The sequence below is a fragment of the Orcinus orca genome, chromosome 6 (assembly GCF_937001465.1).
Source record: "Orcinus orca chromosome 6, mOrcOrc1.1, whole genome shotgun sequence".
Lineage (NCBI taxonomy): Eukaryota > Metazoa > Chordata > Mammalia > Artiodactyla > Delphinidae > Orcinus > Orcinus orca.
Window position 1 is genome coordinate 113,024,429 of NC_064564.1, and position 18,824 is coordinate 113,043,252.

The 18,824-nt window shown below is 48.3% G+C and overlaps 1 long non-coding RNA gene across 1 annotated transcript; it reads right to left on the reverse strand.

The window, feature by feature from the left end:
• Positions 1–7,177: 7,177 nt before the first annotated feature.
• LOC125964867 (uncharacterized) lies at positions 7,178–13,355 on the reverse strand. Its single transcript, XR_007478151.1, has 2 exons — positions 12,337–13,355; positions 7,178–8,399 (listed from the first exon to the last, which is right to left on the reverse strand). It is a non-coding gene; the product is annotated as an uncharacterized LOC125964867 (long non-coding RNA).
• Between the last annotated feature and the right edge of the window lie 5,469 nt (positions 13,356–18,824).

An 18,824-nucleotide genomic window follows, 5' to 3' on the forward strand; every position in this document is an offset into this window, starting at 1 on the left:
GATCCTGCTTTTTGTCATTGCAGATGAATTTGCATTTTGTAGTATTTTATATAAATGGAATCATACAGTATGTACTCTTGTTTATCTGGCTTCTAAATAATTAGCGTAATTATCTTCAGATGCATCCATGCTGTATGGATTGATAGTTCATTTCTTTGTATTGCTAAGTAATATTCCATTGTGTGGCTACCCCACAGTTTGCTTATCCATTCATCTGTTGATGGACACTTGAGTTGTTTCCAGTTTGGACCTATGACAAATAAAGCTGTTGTAAACATTTATATATGAGTTTTTGTATGGACCTACACTATTATTTATCTTGGGTAAATACCTTAGAATGGAATGGCTGAATCATGTGATAAGTGTATGTTTAACTTTTTAAGAAACTAGCAGGGTGGGACTTCCCTGGTGGCGCAGTGGTTAAGAACCCACCTGCGCATGCAGGGGACATGGGTTCGAACCCTGGCCCAGGAAGATCCCACATGCCATGGAGCAACTAAGCCCATGTGCCACAGCTACTGAGCCCATGTGCCACAACGACTGAAGCCTGGGCGCCCTAGAGCCTTAGAGCCTGTGCTCTGCAGCAAGAGAAGCCACCGCAATGAGAAGCCCGTGCACCACAACTAGAAAAAAGCCCGCGTGCAGCAACGAACACCAACGCAGCCAAAAATAAATAAATTTTTTTTTTTTTTTTTTTTTTGCGGTACGCGGGCCTCTCACCGCCGCGGCCTCTCCCGTTGCGGAGCACAGGCTCCGGACGCGCAGGCTCAGCGGCCATGGCGCACGGGCCCAGCCGCTCCGCGGCACGTGGGATCCCCCCGGACCTGGGCACGAACCCGCGCCCCCTGCCTCGGCAGGCGGACTCCTAACCACTGCGCCACCAGGGAAGCCCCAATAAATTTATTTTTTAAAAAAAGAAACTACCAGGGTGTTTTCTAAAATGGTTATACCATTTTACACCCCCACCAGCAGTGTATGTGATTTCCCATGACTCTACATCTTTGCCAATATTTGATATGGTGAATCTTTTTAGTTTTGGCTATTCTAATAGATGTGTAGTAATATCATGTCATGGCTTTAATTTGTGTTTCCCTAGTGACTATGGAGCAGAGCATATTTTCATGTGCTTATTCAAGGCCATCTTCGTACACCTTTATTGTCATTTTTTTTCCTCTCATTTTATTACAATGAAGTTTAACTGTACAGAAAAGTCACATGACCTTGGTGGGTCCTACATTGTCATTTTTATTTATTTATTTTTGGCTGCATTGCGTCCTTGTTGTGGCACACGAGCTTGCAGGCTCTAGAGCGCAGGCTCAGTAGCACGGGCTTAGTTGCTCCGCGGCATGTGGGATCTTCGCGGGCCAGGGCTCGAGCCCGTGTCCCCTGCATTGGCAGGCAGATTCTTAACCACTGTGCCACCAGGGAAGTCCCAGTACATTGTCATTTTTAATCACCAGGTGGGACCACAATATTGGATCCATCCTTTTAGTTCATCGAGACACGATTGATGGACATCTAGGTTGGCTTTGATTTTTCGCTATTCTCCCTAATGCTGTGATGCACAACCTAGATGTTCATTTCCTTCTGCATTTGTTCATTTCCTTCGTGTGACATCATGGGTAAAAGGGATGTACTTTTTTTTTTTTTTTTTTTTTTTGCGGTACGCGGGCCTCTCACTGTTGTGGCCTCTCCCGTTGTGGAGCACAGGCTCTGGACGCACAGGCTCAGTGGCCATGGCTCACGCACCCAGCCGCTCCACGGCATGTGGGACCCTCCCGGACTGGGGCACGAACCCGTGTCCCCTGCATCAGCAGGCGGACTCTCAAGCACTGCACCACCAGGGAAGCCCGGAATGTACATTTTTTTTTTTTTTTTTTTTTTTTGCAGTACACGGGCCTCTCACTGTTGTGGCCTCTTCTGTTGCGGAGCACAGGCTCCGCGGCCATGGCTCACGGGCCCAGCCGCTCAGCGGCACGTGGGATCCTCCCAGACCGGGGCACGAACCCGTGTCCCCTGCATCGGCAGGCGGACTCTCAACCACTGCGCCACCAGGGAAGCCCCGGAATGTACATTTTTAAAGCTTTTGAAACACATTGACAAAAAGCTCCCCTGGAAACCTGCACCCATTACAGCCCTGTTGGCAGTGTGTAGGAAACAGTCCTGCTTCCAGTTCAGGCGGAAACCTCCAGAGCCATGACTTGCAGGGTTTGAGGAAGTCTTTCAAGTATGACCCCTTGACTTTTGGCCAACAGCCAGAAATAAGGGTGAATTGGCCACAGGACTCCCTTGGAGCAGACTTGGAAAATCACTAAGATGGTCTGGGGAGGGTGAGACCATTCAGGGAGGGTTGGGGAAGAAGGGAGGAGCTGGGGGTCAGGCCTGGGGGTGAGCCCTGCAATATTCATTTCTTACCTGTGACCTTGGGTCATGCACTTGACCTTTCTAACCACAGTTTTCTCAGATGTGGAGCAAAACAAATACGACTTACCCCCAAGTATGTGAAAGCTCAGTTACCAACTCAAACACATTCCACAAAGGTGTGCTGTTAAGAGCCTTTGTTTCCTCTCTAGAAATGTAGGGAGCACCCACTCCCTCCTGGGTTCCTACCTGGGGGCAACTGCTTTGGGGGCTTGTGGGATCTTAGTTCCCCAACCAGGAATCGAACCCGGGCCCCAGCAGTGAAAACGCCGAGTCCTAACCACTGGACTGCCAGGGAATTTCCACAATGTCCACATTGCAATCCTGTGATTAGTGTGAATACATTAGGTTACCTGGCAAAGTGGAATTAAGGTTGCAAATGGAATTGAAGTTGCTAATCAGCTGACTTTAAAATAGGGAGATTATCCGGGATTATCTGAGTGTGATTACATCCAATGTAATTACAAGGATCCTTCAGTGAGAAAGAGAGAGACTGAAGGAAAAACCAGAGAGATGGCAGCATGAGAAGGACTCAGACCTATACAGCTGACTTTGAAGATGGAGGAAGGGGCCATGAACCAAGGAATGCAGGAAACTTCTAGAAGCTGGAACTGTCTCCTAGAGCCTCCAGAAGGAATTCAGCCTTGCTGACACCTTGATTGTAGCCCAGTGAGACCCATTTTGGACTTCTAACCTCTATAACTGTAAGGTAATAAATTTGTGTTATTTTAAGCTACTAAGTGGTAATTTGTTACAGCAGCCGTAGGAAACTAATATAGGACAGGGGGCCCCCATGGGCTGCAGAAATGACTGGGGAAGAGATTGGAGCACCTGCACTCCCCGAATTCCTGGCGGAGGGACAGCACCAGTGAATGTGGGGCAGCAGGCTCTCGGGCGTCCTCTGGGCAACACTGAACAGTGCCCTTCACTTTGGTGTGGGTTCATGCCAGGGAGAGATAACCCCAAGCAGGGGGCCTTGAGTGCCAGGCTGTGGGCTTTCTGGAGGCAGTGGGGAGCCCTTGAGGGTTTCAAGCAGGGCAGGGAGGTGATGAGAACTTGCTTTTGGCAAAAGCACTGGGCGTCGAGTCGAGAACTGGGTTCCCAACGTTGCCTCCCTGAGTGACCTTGGGGACCAGTTACTGATGCTTTCTGGATTTGCACTCCAATTTCTGAAAACATTAGGGCTATTTCTGGGGTCCTTCCCAGTCAAGGGACACAGCTGACCCAGACTAGTCAGGGCCTTTTGGGATCAAAGAGAATTTTCTGGCCTGATACCCCGGAGGGTGGAGAAAGTTAAAACTAATAATAATAATAACAACATTTATTGTGCCCTAACCATGGGTTAAGAAATTTACAAGATGTTATCTCGTTTAATCTTCTCACCATCAGTCAATGGCTCCCTAGTGTTCTTAGTTTAAAGGTCAACACTGGTCCATAAGGAGAGTGTGATCCTGTTAACCCCTTGGGTCTTATCCGAGTCCTCTCTCCCCTTCACTCTCTGCACTCGTGTTCTTTCAGTCCCAGAAATGAATGTGACATGTCCCTCCCACCTCGGGGCCTTTGCACAAGGCGTTCCACCCACCAGGAATGCAGTTACCCTGCTCTCCACTCTTTTAGCAGCTTCATCCTATGGTCTCAACTCAATGGCTGTCTCGTTGCCCACCCTCTACCTAAATCAGGTTCCTGCGTACTTGCACTTGATTTCAGATGACATATTCCCCACATACAAGTACATACAAATAGATACCTATGCAGTTACCTGGTCTGGCTCTGCCTCCCATTAGACCATGGGGACCAAGAGACCAGGATGCTTCTTTAGGATGTTTTCAGAAGGAAGAGAGAGAGAGAGAGAGAGAGAGAGAGAGAGAGAAATGTTTAGTGAAGGAATAAAGAACAGTACCCAAAGACTGGTATTGTTATCATCCACATTTTTTCTTTCTTTTTTGTTTTTTTAATATTTATTTATTTATATATTTGGCTTCGCCGGGTCTTAGTTGCAGCATGAGGGATCTTCAGTTGCAGCATGCAGGATCTTTAGTTGTGGCATGAGGACTCTTAGTTGTGGCATGTGGGATCTAGTTCCCTGACCAGGATTGAACCTGGGCCCCCTGCACTGGGAGTGCAGAGTCTTAACCACTGGACCACCAGGGAAGTCCCCACATTTTTTCAAAAGCAGTTATGGGCTCCGAAAAGATCAGAGGTTTGTCCAAAGTCACAAGCAAACCTGGAAAGCTCCTCTCTTTGCAGGAGGTGGGGACTGGGGCTGGGCCCCTTCTGAGCCAGAGGGTCACAGTGAGCAGGGGGTCAAGGCTGGAGGAACTTGAGCCTACCCGTGAAGCCCGTCTGCTGGGGAAGCGCCTTCAAGGGCTGCACTGAAAGAGGATGTGCTGAGCACAGCTGCCCCAGCAGAAGAGGAAGGAACTGAGGTGGGGTTGGGCTGGGGCCCCAGACCCTGCTCCCTGCAGCTGCAACAGAATCTTCCCCACGGTCCGGCACATCACCGCCCTCCCCCCGCCACTTCTGTGACACTTTCACACACTCATGCTGCCTAATGATGCTGTTTAAGTGGCTTTTCAAGCTTGGATAAGGGTTGGGGACCTGGCCCGCTTACCCACTGTGAGTAGGAACACAAACTGGTACAACCATTCTGGAGGGCAGTTTAACCATATCTGTGAAAACTTTTCAAGTGCATACCATTTGACCTAGCCATTCTGCTTCTGGGAATTTATCCTAAAGACACCCCTGGTGGCGCAGTGGTTAAGAAACCGCCTGTCAAAGCAGGGGACATGGGCTCGAGCCCTGGTCCGGGAAGATCCCACATGCCGTGGAACAACCAAGCCCGTGCACCACAACTACTGAGCCTGCGCTCTAGAGCCCGCGAGCCTCAACTACTGAGCCCGTGTGCCACAACTACTGAAGCCCACGCACCTAGAGCCCATGCTCTGCAGCAAGAGAAGCCACCGCAATGAGAAGCCTGCACACCGCAAGGAAGAGTAGCCCCCGCTCGCCACAACTACAGAAAGCCCGTGCACAGCAACGAAGACCCAACGCAGCCAAAAATAAAAATTAATTAATTAAGGAAAAAAAAATAAAGAAATGTCACAAAAAAGAATGAGCTGATCTATATGAACCGACCTAGGAGGATGTTCATGATATATATATGTATTGTTAAGATTTTTTAAAAGTTGCAGAACAATCCATGTTTCTGTCATCTATTGCTTAGTTACCACTCCGAAACAGGGCAGTTCTTCAGCCCCACAAGGCATCAGCAGGGCTCACTCATGTGGATGCCTTCACCTGGGAGCTTAGCTGGGCTGGAACTTCCAAGGTGGCCTCTCATCCTCCAGGGCCTCTCTCCACGTATCTGCTAATCATTCTGCGGTCTAGACTGAGCTTTCTTGCAGCATGGCGGCTGGATCCCAAGAATGAGTATTTCAAAAGGACAAGCCTCAGAGTGCAAGCCCTCATCAAGCCCTTGCTTGCTAATGTCCCTTGGACCTGATCATGATGTCACATGATCAGATCCAAATTCGACATGAGAGGGGCCTACACTAGGGCATGGATGCTGGAAGGCAAGATGCTTTGGGGGCCATTACAATAACAATGTAGCACCATATACGTAATTAGATAATATTTTACGAAACTCTGCATGTTCTTTTTTTTTTTTTTTTTTTTGCGGTTCACGGGCCTCTCACTGTTGTGGCCTCTCCCGTTGCGGAGCACAGGCTCCGGGCACGCAGGCTCAGCGGCCATGGCTCACGGGCCCAGCCGCTCCGCGGCATGTGGGATCTTTCTGGACCGGGGCACGAACCCGTGTCCCCTGCATCGGCAGGAGGACTCTCAACCACCGCACCACCAGGGAAGCCCAGGATTTGAATATTTTAAAAGTGAGATGTGTTATTTTTGCAGTAAAAATTTTTCATAATGTACAATGAAAACCTTTGCATTAGATGAAAATTTTCAGCACCAGTTTTGATAGCATCATGCTCATTTCCCTAATGCAGGACATTTAGGCTGTTTCCAATTTTTCTGCCATCGCAGGCACATTCTGATGAACATCCCATGAGCCAAATCTTTTCACAAGTCCTAAATTATTATCTCAGGATAAGTTCTAAGAAAAGGAACTGCTGAGTTGAAGGTTAGGAACATTGTAAGGATATAATTATACATTAAGCCAGATTGTCCTGCCAACCAGCAGACAGACTCTCCCAGCCCATCAGCAGGCTAGGGGAGTGTACATTGTGGTCCAGTCTGGTGTCCACCCTCATAAGAACCCAGTGCCCATTTCACAGATGGAAGAACTGTGACCCAGAAAGAGGAAGCAGCCTTCCCAAAGCCAACACAGCAATATGCAGCCCTGGGGTTGGGGCACCAGCCCAGCTGGGATTTCTTTGCTCCCCACCTAGCCTCTGATGTCCCATCCCAGGCCCTGTCTCCCCTCCTGCTCAGGGCAAAGTCTACCCGCTCCTGACGGTGAGTGGTCTGGGCCCTGTTCACCTGCCTGCCCCCTCCTCCCGCATGACCTCCCGCCCTCACCCTCTCCCTCCACCAAGATTAATCTGCTTTCACTTCCCAGAAGGAATAAAATGCTGCCTGGTCTCCAAACCTTCGTACAGGCTGACTCCTCTGCTTAGAATACCCCCCTCACCACACTCCCACCCCACGCCACTTCCTCCTGGAAGTCTTCCCTGATCACCTGAGAGGAAGTTCAGTAACGAAGTCACATGCACACTGATGGATTTTCCATTCATTCATGCCTGCTTGCATTCATTTATTCACCCAGCGCTTACTGGAGGCTAGTTTGTGCCAGGCACCAGGCTGGACGGAGGGGATGTGGGGTGAACAGACCCTCCCTGCCCTGCAGAGCTCAATCTCAGTCTGGATTGGGGGAGGGGAGAGAATCGGGGATGGGGCACACAATGCCAGACCACACGTGAACAGTGCTGGGCTGGACATGGGCCGTACACTCATGGCAGCCCAAACTTCCTCCAGCTCAAATATTAAAAACATCCATTTAAAGGGGGAAAACCTCAAGAGCCCCAGAGGTGACAGATGACTTCAGTAATTCTCTTCCCTAAATATCTATGAACTTGATAACTGTACTAGCTCACGTTTATTGCGCCCTTGCTCTGTGCCCCTGACATGTATTAACTCACCGAGTTCTTACCACCACCTGCGAGATAGGGATTGTTATTGTCCCCATTATACAGAAGAGAAAACTGAGGCTGAGAGACCTCAGTCATTTGCCCATAATCACCCAGCTGGGAGAACCAGGCTTTGGACATACACAGTCAGGGTCCTGAGTCCTGTATTCTTGGCCACTACACCACACAGCTACAAATCAAGCACAAAACAAACTACAAGAACATCAGCATTCAAGCTACTGGACAAACTGAGTGTGACAGATGATGATGTTTTGTGGAACTGAGGTTGCCCCTCCACCGTGTTGAGTTCAGGCCTTGTGTTCCCCGGGGGCCCTGGCCTGCCCGCTAGATTTTCCTTTCCAAACCACAGGGAAATTGTCAGCTTTTTGTCCTTCACTCGGCATAACAGCAACTTTTTTCTTTTTTTTTTCTTGGCTGCGTTGGGTCTTCGTTGCTGCGCGCAGGCTTTTTCTAGTTGTGGCGAGTGGGGGCTACTCTTTGTTGCGGTGCGTGGGCTTGACATTGCGGTGGCTTCTCTTGTTGCAGAGCATGGGCTCTAGGCACCCGGGCTTCAGTAATTGTGGCACGTGGACTTCAGTAGTTGTGGCTTGCGGGCTTCAGTAGTTGTGGCTTGCGGGCTTCAGTAGTTGTGGCACGCGGGCTTCAGTAGTTGTCGCTCGTGGGCTCTAGAGCGCAGGCTCAGTAGTTGTGGCACACAGGCTTAGTTGCTCCGCGGCATGTAGGATCTTCCCGGCCCAGGGCTCGAACCCGTGTCCCCTGCATTGGCAGGCAGATTCTTAACCACTGTGCCACCAGGGAAGCCCAAAGCTGGAACTATTTGAGCAACAAAATAAATAACAGTATTGGATTACAACTCAAAGTATAAAATAAGTATACAAGTCCATACTGATATAAGAAATTGATTGAATAATTGAATAAAGAATAAATGGGAGAGAAGGGACAAATCATCTTTACAGAAGAATTCCAACTAATTTACCATACTCCTCCAGCAGGAGTACCGCAACTAAGACCTGGCACAGCCAAATAAATAAATGTTAAAAAAAGAAAAGAAAAAATGTGATGGGATGTCACTTCTGAGACTAGGTTATAGAAAGACACAGGCTTGCGGACTTCCCTGGTGGTCCAGTACTTAAGAATCCACCTTCCAGTCCAGGGAACGCGGGTTCAATACCTGGTCAGAGAACTAAGATCCCACATGCCGTGGGGCAACTAAGCCCGTGCTCCGCAACTACTGAGCCCACACACTCTGGAGCCCACGCAACAAAACAAGGAGCCTGCATGCCACAGCAGAGGATCCCGCGTGCCGCAACTAAGACCCAATGCAGCCAATAATAAAATAAATAAATAAATATTTAAAAAAAGAAAAAGAAAGACACAGCCTTCCATCTTGTTTGCCCTCTCTTGCTTTCTTACTTGCTGGCCCTGATGAAACCACCTGCCATGTTGTGCCGCCCTATGGAGAAGCACACGTGGCAAGGGACTGAGGGAGGCCCTGACCAACAGAACACAAGGAACTGAATGTTGCCAATAAGCAGGTGAGTGAGGTCGGAAGCAAATCCTCCTCCAACTGAGCCTTGAGGTGGGCCCCCAGCCCCTGCTGTTTGCAGTTTTGTAAGGGACCTTGAGTCAAAGATTCCTGGCCCGCAGAAACTCTGGGATAGTAAATGTTTCTTGTTTTAAGGTGCTGCATTTTGAGGAGGGGGTGATAAGTTACATAACAGTAGGTAACTAATACAGCTCCCCTCTCTTCTCCGTTATTTTCTCCTTGTCCTTGACATAGCTCTACTTGGCTCAGACACAAGCAGAAATGCTACCACAGGCCAGGCTCCAGCCTCCCCCCTAGTCCAGTATGGAGGCTGGCGATTTTACTGGATTAGTGAAATAAAAATTAATAACTTGAAAATGTGCAGGGACCGCAGTTTGAAAAATACCACTCCTCTGCTTCAGTCCTCCGATATTATCTCACTGTTCTTCAAGCAGAATCCAAAATCCTTACTGTAGCCTGCAAGGCCCTTGGGGCCTACCCACTCTCTGAGCTCACTTTCTATGTTTCCCCCTTGCTTCCTAGGCCCCTGATCACCGGCTTCCCTGTCCCTGTCCATGCCTGCCTCAGGACATTTGCACATCCATGTTCTCTGCCTGGTATGTCTTTCCCCACAACTTCCCATGGCCTCCATTCAAATGTCACCAGCTGGGAGAGACTGACCATGATCGTCTCTCTCTCTGTCCCCTGCGTCTCCTGGCGCTCTGAACCACATCTCCCTACGTTCCTTGCTTCATAGCATTGATCACTATCTGAAATTATCTTGTTTATTTATGTGCATGTTTTCTGTGGGTTTTTTTGTTTTGTTTTCATGAGTGTGCTGGTTAAGAGCCTTGGACTCTGGTTGGAACCCTGCCTCCACCACAACCAAGCTCTGCCTTGGAACTAGTTATCTAGCCTCTCTGGGTCTCAGCTGCCTCATTGGAGTAATGATAAAAGGACTGTTGGACGAATTTAAAGAATATGTAAAATGCCTGGCCTGTGCCTGGCACATCGCAAGTGCCCTGCATATAGGTATCCCTCACTTTTTGAAAGTTCACTCTACGCCACTTTGCTTTGGCAAAAGACCTACATTAGTACTTGCTTTCCCTAACTGAAAGAAATCCGAAGAGGATTTTCGTTTTTACAAAAAAGACGAAAGAGAAAATTAAAAATAGCATTCAGTGTTTGCCTTGCAGCAAGCCGCTATAGAGGCAGCGCGCACCCCATGCAGCAAGAGTGGCGCCGCCAAGCTCCTTACCGGGGAAATACACTCAGCACCTCAGCATCAAGCCACCAAAGATTTGAACTGTGTCTGTGAGCATCTGTGCTTTTTCTCGGTTTATTTTGTGCATCCATTAGCAAGACGTGTCCTAAAGCAATTGCTTCTTTGCTTTATGCCGTTTCAGCTTATGAAAGGTTTCATAGGAACACTCTACTTTCTGATAACCTCTTGTTTGCCATTATTTTTATTGTTATTACTCTTCTCTGTCTCCTACCACCCCTGAGCATAAGCTCTATGAAGGAAAGGACTTAGTCAGTTTGGAGTTTTGCTCACTACTCTATCCTTAACACAGAGCCTGGCACACAGTAGAGGGATGAATGAATGAATGAATGAATGAATGAAGTGGAGTAAGGATGAGGAACACTGGGTTTGGAGTCAGCAGACCTGCTTTCACTCTCTTCTCAGCCTCATCCCTTAGGAGCTGTGTGACCTTGGGTGAGTGATGTCCCCTCTCTGACCCTCAGTTTGCCCATCTGGGGCTCCTCAGAGACTTGCGGGAAGGGTCCTGCACATTCCTGCGGGGCGGGCCCTCAGCACAGGGCCTGGGGTGCGGGCAGGGAACAGGGAACAGCAGCCACATGCTGCTTGACCTTGGTCAGCCTGGTGCTGCCGGCTTGCAGATACGTGCGGATGCACATGGCAGTTTGCAAACAATTCCTGGGGCTCCATGACCCCGGGTTCATGCTCAAACAGCCCCACCCTAGGTGATGGGTCCTGCCCCTGGGAGGGGAGGCAGGAGGGGGCACCAGGTCAGAAGGCTGTGCTCCTCGCTGATGGACCAGACCACACCGGACAGGCTGGGCCCCCCTCAGAGGAGAGGTAAAGTTCTAGAATGTGGCGCATCGGCACTTCCTTCCTCTGGGTGGCCGGTAGCATCTGGGGGCAGCAGGAGGGCCTTGCCCTGTTATTCCTGTGGCTGAGGTTCTCGGATGGGACAGCACGATGAAAGTTGACAGTCATCTTGGGCGGCCGAAGGGTAGATGGTCCCGAGGTCACGCACTCGGAGCCACAGCCAGAGGATAACTGAGCTCTGGCTAAAAGGAATGTGGGCAGAAGTGACTGAGCATCATTTCCAGATCTGACCCATGAAAACTTCTCCCACTTCATCCTCTACCCTCTCTTTCCCCGTGAGCCAGCTGGATGTCTGTGCCCAGGGCCGCCTGGGAAGCCACGTGTGAAAACACAGAGCCCCATGAGCCAGCCAGATCCCCTGACAGCTCCGTGAAGCAAAGTCCTTCCCACCCACCCCTCACTGCTGCTGATTGAACTTTACAAGACTAAGAAATTAACTCCTAATCTGTTCAACACTGAGATTTCAAGCATTATTTGTTGTTGAAGCCAATTTACTCTAATATGTTTTCCTACCAGGCTCATTTTAGGCAAATCTGTAAAAAAAATATTGTTTTTCCACCAGTTTACCAAACTAAGATGGTTACATCATAAAACGTTCAAACATGAAGTAAATAATGAGTGAAGGTCTCCTGTGCACCCTCCCTGCTTTTGCAGTGAGAGAGAACACCACTATTAGTAGTTTGGATAAATTCCTCCAGATTTTTTGGCTATGCAATGACAGCATATTTCTATACAAAAAGCATCACATGATACATAATTGTTCTGCAAGATTTCCTTTCACTTAGTGGCATACCTTGGATATCTTTCCATGTTTCAACACAGGAATCCACCTCATTCTTTTTAACATTGGTCTAGCCTTCCGTAACACGTGTACACGAAAATGGATCTAATGGGGCCCTGTGTCAAGTTATTTACCGCTATATAACAAACTACCCCAAAACTCAGCACCTTAGAAAAACAAATATTTAGGGACTTCCCTGGCGGTCCAGTGGTTAAGACTGCATTTCCACTGCAGGGGACACGGGTTCATCCCTGGTCGGGGAACTAAGATCCCAGTGTGGCCAAAAAAAAAAAGAAAAAACAAACATTACTATCTCAGAGGTCCTAGGGGTCAGGAATCCGGGAGTGGCTCAGCTGGATGGTTCTGGTTCCGGGTCGCTGGGGAGTCAAGCTGCCGTCTTCTGTAGGGACTGGAGAATCGGCTTCCAGGCTCACTCCTGTGATTGCTGCAGACGTCCGTTTCTTGCTGGCTGTGCCTGGAGACTTCAGTTCTCCCCATAGGCTGTCTGAGTGTCCCCATGATGTGACAGCTGCTTGCCCCCGAGTGAGTAATGAAAGAGCCCGAGATGGAAGCCACAGTCTTTTACAACCTCACCTCGGAAGTGGTTATAATATTGCAAGGGCCGGCCACTCTCCCACCTCTGTCACTCAGAGCAACTCTGGCATGTGGGAGGGGCTTCCCAAGGTGGAACCCCAGGAATCCAGGCGCTCTGAGGCTATATGGGAGATGGAACATGGAGATGCCCCCCTTCTCTCCATCCCAAATCCTGCTGCCACGGACCTCCTTGTTTGTTTCCCTTTGCACGCCTGTGGAAGGGAGGTTTTCCATCGGGTAAGATCCGCTGGGCAATTTACACGTATTAACTCACCAAGTTCTCCCCACACGGCAGTTAGGCAGATACCGTCATTGTGCCCATTTCACAGATGAAGGATCCGATGTTCACAGGGGTCCCTCAGCTCGGTCCCATGAGGATTCCCAGCACCCTCGGGAACAGAAGAGTCTTGGGATGAGGTTTCTAGATGGGCTCTTTTGATGCGAGAAGAGGGTCAATGGAGCTGAACAGTGAAGATGACCGTGAACCACAGTAACATCAGTCTCACCCCTCGACCTGCTGTAGATAAATGATGAGGGGAGCAAGGCCGCCACCCCCATCATACAGATGAGGAAACTGAGGCTCAGAGAGGCAGAGACTTGCCTCCGGCTGCACAGCTGGTCAGTGACAGACCCAAGGGTCACACCTATGTCCCCGGACTCCTAGACCCTCCTCCTAGATTCCCACCAGGTGCCGTGCACCACACAGAACACACATCAACCCCTCCAGTCTCTAAAGAAGAACTATGAGGTCAGTTTTACTCTTCCTCCCATTTGACAGACGAGGAGAATGAGGCTCCAAGCCACGAGGTGTGAAAACGCTGCAAAAGCTGCAGGCAGGCCATGGCCATGTGCAGGCTGGGGGCTGCCGGGGGTCTGTGCAAAGGGCACAAGAGGAGAGAGGAAGGAAAGAGGAGGCAGGGCTTCGCATGAGAGATTAGCTCCTGAGGCACTGTTATCGACAGTTCATATCTTTGAGGCAGAACCGGAAACAGGATGTACGTTGCCCTTTAAGAGGCTGATGCCCCAGATGGACCTGTACCATCAGATACACAGAAACACCGTGGGAGAGGCAGTGCTGCTAAGGGTTAGAGCACGGGCTCTGGAGTCAGACAGGCTCCTGGCTGTGTGACTGCAGACTCCTGGCTTGACCTCTCTGGGCCTCTGTTAGGAGAGCTGGTGAGACACTCAGTAAATAGTGACAAGGGCTCTTTTCGGTGTTGGGAGGTGGGAGCAATTTCTTTGCCAAAAGAGGAGGCAAAGCCGAAGGACTGCTTGGCCGGTTTTATCCCCCTCCCCGTCGTGAGAACCACCAGCAGCCCTGTGCCCCGGAGACCTTGAACAAGCACACCATTGCCCAAAAAGAGTGAGCTTGCTACGGAATCCAGACAAGCCCTGGTCTCCGCCCACAATGTCCCTCCCCGTTGGTGCCCCGAGGCTCCTCCTGTGGGGTTGCCTTGTCCTGAGGCCAGCCTGGCCCTGCTGCTGATCCAGGAACTCACTGCCATGTTCATGTGACAAGTTTGTTGAGCCCCTCCAGGTACCAGGCCCTGTTCTGCCCTCCCAGGGATCTCCCTGGGCCCCTTAAATGGTGCCTGCATTTAGGAGCTGCAATCCAAGCTCTCAGTGGGGTCCTGAGTATCAGGGTAACAGTAAGGGAGAGACCAGATTCCAGAGAAGGACACTGGACTGGGGGTTAAAGGCCCAGGTCTAGACCTAACTTGGCTTTGTCTCGCTGTGTGATTTTGAGCCAACCCCTGTCTCTCTCTGGGTCTTACAACTGAAGGGACCATAGATGGAGCATTTTCAAACTAACCAAAACAGAGGTAACATACTCAGGAGTCAGGCAGCCCCTAATTTTTTTTTTTTTTATTGAAGTATAGTTGATTTACAATGTTGTGTTAGCTTCAGGTGTACAGCAAAGTGATTCAGACATATAGGTATAGATATAGATAGATATATAGGTATTCTTTTTCAGATTCTGTTCCATTATAGGCTATTACAAGATATTGACTATAATTCCCTGTGCTATACAGTAGGTCCTTGTTGTTTATCTATTTTACATACAGTAGTGTGTATCTGTTAATCCCAAACTCCTAATTTATCCCTCCCCCCGCTTTCCCCTTTGGTAACCATAAGTGTTTTCTGTGTCTGTGAGTCTCTTTCTGTTTTGGAAATAAGTTCATTTGCTTTTTTTTTTTTTTTTTTTTTAGATTCCACATATAAGCGATATCATATGATATTTATCTTTCTATGTCTGGCTTACTTCACTTAGTATGATAATTTCATTTATTCACATTTTAACATCTTTAAAATCAAGATGAATCTTTTCACAATCAGTGGTGCACCTGACAGCTATAATTGGCAGTGTTTTTTTCTTGATGGTCCATAAGTAATGGTGCGTGTTACAGTTGGTGATGTCTTAGATTCATTGAAGTATGGCATTATTTTGATAAAATAACAATTATTTTAAATAAAAAAAGAGCTAATTGGAACAGCTGCTGTTTATTGCACTCCTACTGTAGGTCAAGAACTGGGTTTCCTGCCCATGTGCTTACTTAGTATTCTAAACAATTCTGGAGTATTATCACATTTTTTAGGGAAGAATTTGGGCCTCAGAGAGGCTAAGTGACTTCCTTAATGTCACCCAGCCAGTAAGTGATAGATACAAGATATAGATATATATATATATCTGAATCACTGTGCTGTACACCTGAAACTAACACGATATTTTAAATCAACGATACTTCAATTTTTAAACATGTGAATAAACAGGCATCTTAGGATTGATGCAATTCTGTCTGGGCATGGGAAGCAAAACCAACCTGTGCTAAAAGGAAGATAACAACATGCATCAGTTTCCTGTCTGCCCCTCCTTCGTCTCCCCACACCACCCCACTCTAGAAGCAACCACTTCTGAGTCTTTGAGCTCGTTTTTTTTCCTAGCACTTACACATCTCATATTTCTAAGTAATAAGCACATACCGCTGTCTTTTGATACTTACCTTTTAGCCATTATTTACTACCTACCCCATTTACCTGTCTACCCTACACTACCTACACTACCTGTTATGATAAAGGAGGAATTAGCTCTCCTGCATCACCACCACCCCATTTCCTGTCCTCCCTCATCTACTGTGGAAGGTCATTGCAATTTGGGGTTAAATCACTAGTCACACTTCAGATTTATACACTTCTATATGCAACTCACCTAACATATTTAATACCTCAATTTAGAAAAATCACTCTTCAGGGCTTCCCTGGTGGCGCAGTGGTTGAGAGTCTGCCTGCCGACGCAGGGGACACAGGTTCGTGCCCCGGTCCGGGAAGATCCCACATGCCGCGGAGCAGCTGGGCCCGTGAGCCATGGCCGCTGAGCCTGCGCGTCCGGAGCCTGTGCTCCGCAACGGAAGAGGCCACACAGTGAGAGGCCCACGTACCGCGAAAAAAAAAAAAAATCACTCTTCAGTGTTTACATGATTTTTTTACTGTAAATATTATTCATAGCTAAGCACTGCTTTACTTTCTTACTGTTTTTCCTGAAGTTAATAATTACTTTTGGGGACTTCCCTGGTGGTCCAGTGGTTAAGACTCCGTGCTCCCAATGCAGGGGGCCTGGGTTTGATTCCAGGTCGGGGAACTACAGTTAGAGTTGCCGCAACTAAGAGTTCGCATGCCGCAACGAAGAGTCCGCATGCCGCAACTAAAAAAAAATCCCACGTGCCGGAACTAAGACACGGTGCAGCCAAAATAAATAAATTTTTAAAATTACTTTTTATTACAGATTTATTGAGATATAATTGATGAACAATAAACTGCACATTTAAAAGGTACAAGTTTCACTATGTGACCACCCGTGAAATCATCACCACAATCCAGACAGTGACTAGATCTGTTACCCCCATGAGTTCCTCACTCCCCTTGGTAACCCTGTTTTTCCCATCCTCCCTGACGCCCCACCCTGTTAGGCAAACACTGATCTACTTTCTGTCACTATAGATTAGTTTGCATTTTCTGGGATTTTATAAAATGGAATCACACAGTGTGGATACTTTTTTGTCTGCCTTCTGTCACTCAGCATCACTATCTTGAGATTCACCCATGTTGTTGCTATGAAGGTCAGCGATTCATTCCTTTTTATTGCCTAGTATTGTGGGATGGACACACCACATGGCCATTTGAGCCGTTTTTGCCTATGGTGAATAAAGCTGCTGTGAACCTTCCCAAACAAGTCTTTAGGCGGACATAAGTTTTCATTCCGTTTGTGTAAATACCTAAGAGTGGATTTGCTGGGTGTGTAGTAAGTGTAGGTTTAACTTTACAAGAACTGCAAAATTGTTTTCTAAAGCGGTTTTTCCATTTTACATTCCTACCAGCAGGATATGAGACTTCCAGTCGCTCCCTCACCGGCACTTGGGATTATTGGCCTTTTTAAATTTAGCCATTCCAGTGGGCAAACAGGTTTCAGTTTGTACTTCCCTTATGACTAATGATGTTGAGCTATCTTTTTATATGTTTATTGGCTACTCATATATCTTCTTTTGTGAAGTAACTTTTCAAATATTTTGCCCATATTTCAGTTGAGCTGATTGTCTCATTATTGAGTTGTAGACATTGTTTTGTATATTCTGGATACAAGTTCTTTGTCAGAGGTATGTATTGCAAATATTTTTCTCTCGGTCTATGGCTTGCCTCTTTATTCTCTCTTTTTTTTTTTTTTGCGTTACGCGGGCCTCTCCCTGCTGTGGCCTCTCCCGTTGCGGAGCACAGGCTCCGGACGCGCAGGCTCAACAGCCATGGCTCACGGGCCTAGCCGCTCCGCGGCATGTGGGATCTTCCCGGACCGGGGCACGAACCTGTGTCCCCTGCATCGGCAGGTGGACTCTCAACCACTGCGCCACCAGGGAAAGCCCTCTTTATTCTCTTAATGACAACTTTTGAAGGGCAAAGTTTTTAAATTTTAAAAGTCTAATTTATCAAGTTTATTTATTTATTTGGCTGCGCTGGGTCTTAGTTGTGGCATGCGGGATCTTCGTTGCCACGTGCGGGATCTTTTAGTTGTGGCATATGAACTCTTAGTTGCTGCGTGCAGGATCTAGTTCCCTGACCAGGGATCGAACCCAGGCCCCCTGCATTGGGAGTGCGGAGTCTTAGCCACTGGACCACCAGGGAAGTCCGAGTTTTTCTTTTATAATTTGTGTTTCTCGTGTCTTTTCTTTAAAAAAATCAATGGCTTAAAAAAAATCTCTTTACTGTAGTTTTAGGAGGGAGACAAATTAGGCATGTACAATTAATCCATCTCACCAAGTAACTTCTCTTAGCTCATTTTCTTTGATGGGAAGTTCTCTCCCACCCTGTTCTGCATTCCCTTCCATTGCAAGAGGTCAGACAGATATGGTAGAAGGAGCAAACAGATCTACTTTTCACACATGGCTCCAACCACTCACAGTTCTGTAGTCTTGGGAAAGTCATTTAATCTCCTTGGGCCTCTGTTTCCCAATCCAGGGAGTAAGGGAAACATCTTGACCTCAGGGGCAGGTGGCAAGGTCAGACAAGGAGAGGGATGTCACAGGGCTTGGGGCTCTGCAGGTAAGCCAGTGGCCTTCTGGGCAGCTGGTGGAGGACTTTCAGCCACCTCAGACCTTTACTGTTAGGGGTCAGATGTGGCAGGCTCTCACACCTCCACTGCGTAGGAGCGAGACTGGGGCCATAAAGGGAAGCCAGAATCACACAGCTTGGCCAGGCGACGCAGGGCTGCGGACTTCTGTTCCTAAGTTCTCTCCACACCCAGATCTGCCTCTGGGCTAGATGGGCTGGTAGAACTGGCCATGGCTTCTCCCTGGGGTGGCGGAAGAGCCTGTTCCCCTCCGGAATAGGACACTCCTGAGGCCTCCCTCCAGCCTCACCCGTCCCCACCCTCCAGCATGGGACTTCCTCTAGGCTGTGCCCAGGGCTGCGCCTGACTGTGGCTGTCTAGTGCCACCTACAGGAAACACGGAGAACGACATGCCACAAGGCTTCCAGCCCCGATTCCCGAAACTCTGGCCTGGGAAGGCGCCCGTGGATAGAGCGCTCCCCTATGGCCTCCCAGAGCTCTGCGCCCTACAGGGGTCTCTAGCACTGAGTAAAATATGACACACTTCCTTATCACTTAGGAATTTTATTTTTATACTTATTGAATGCATTTTTTAAAAATAAATTTATTTA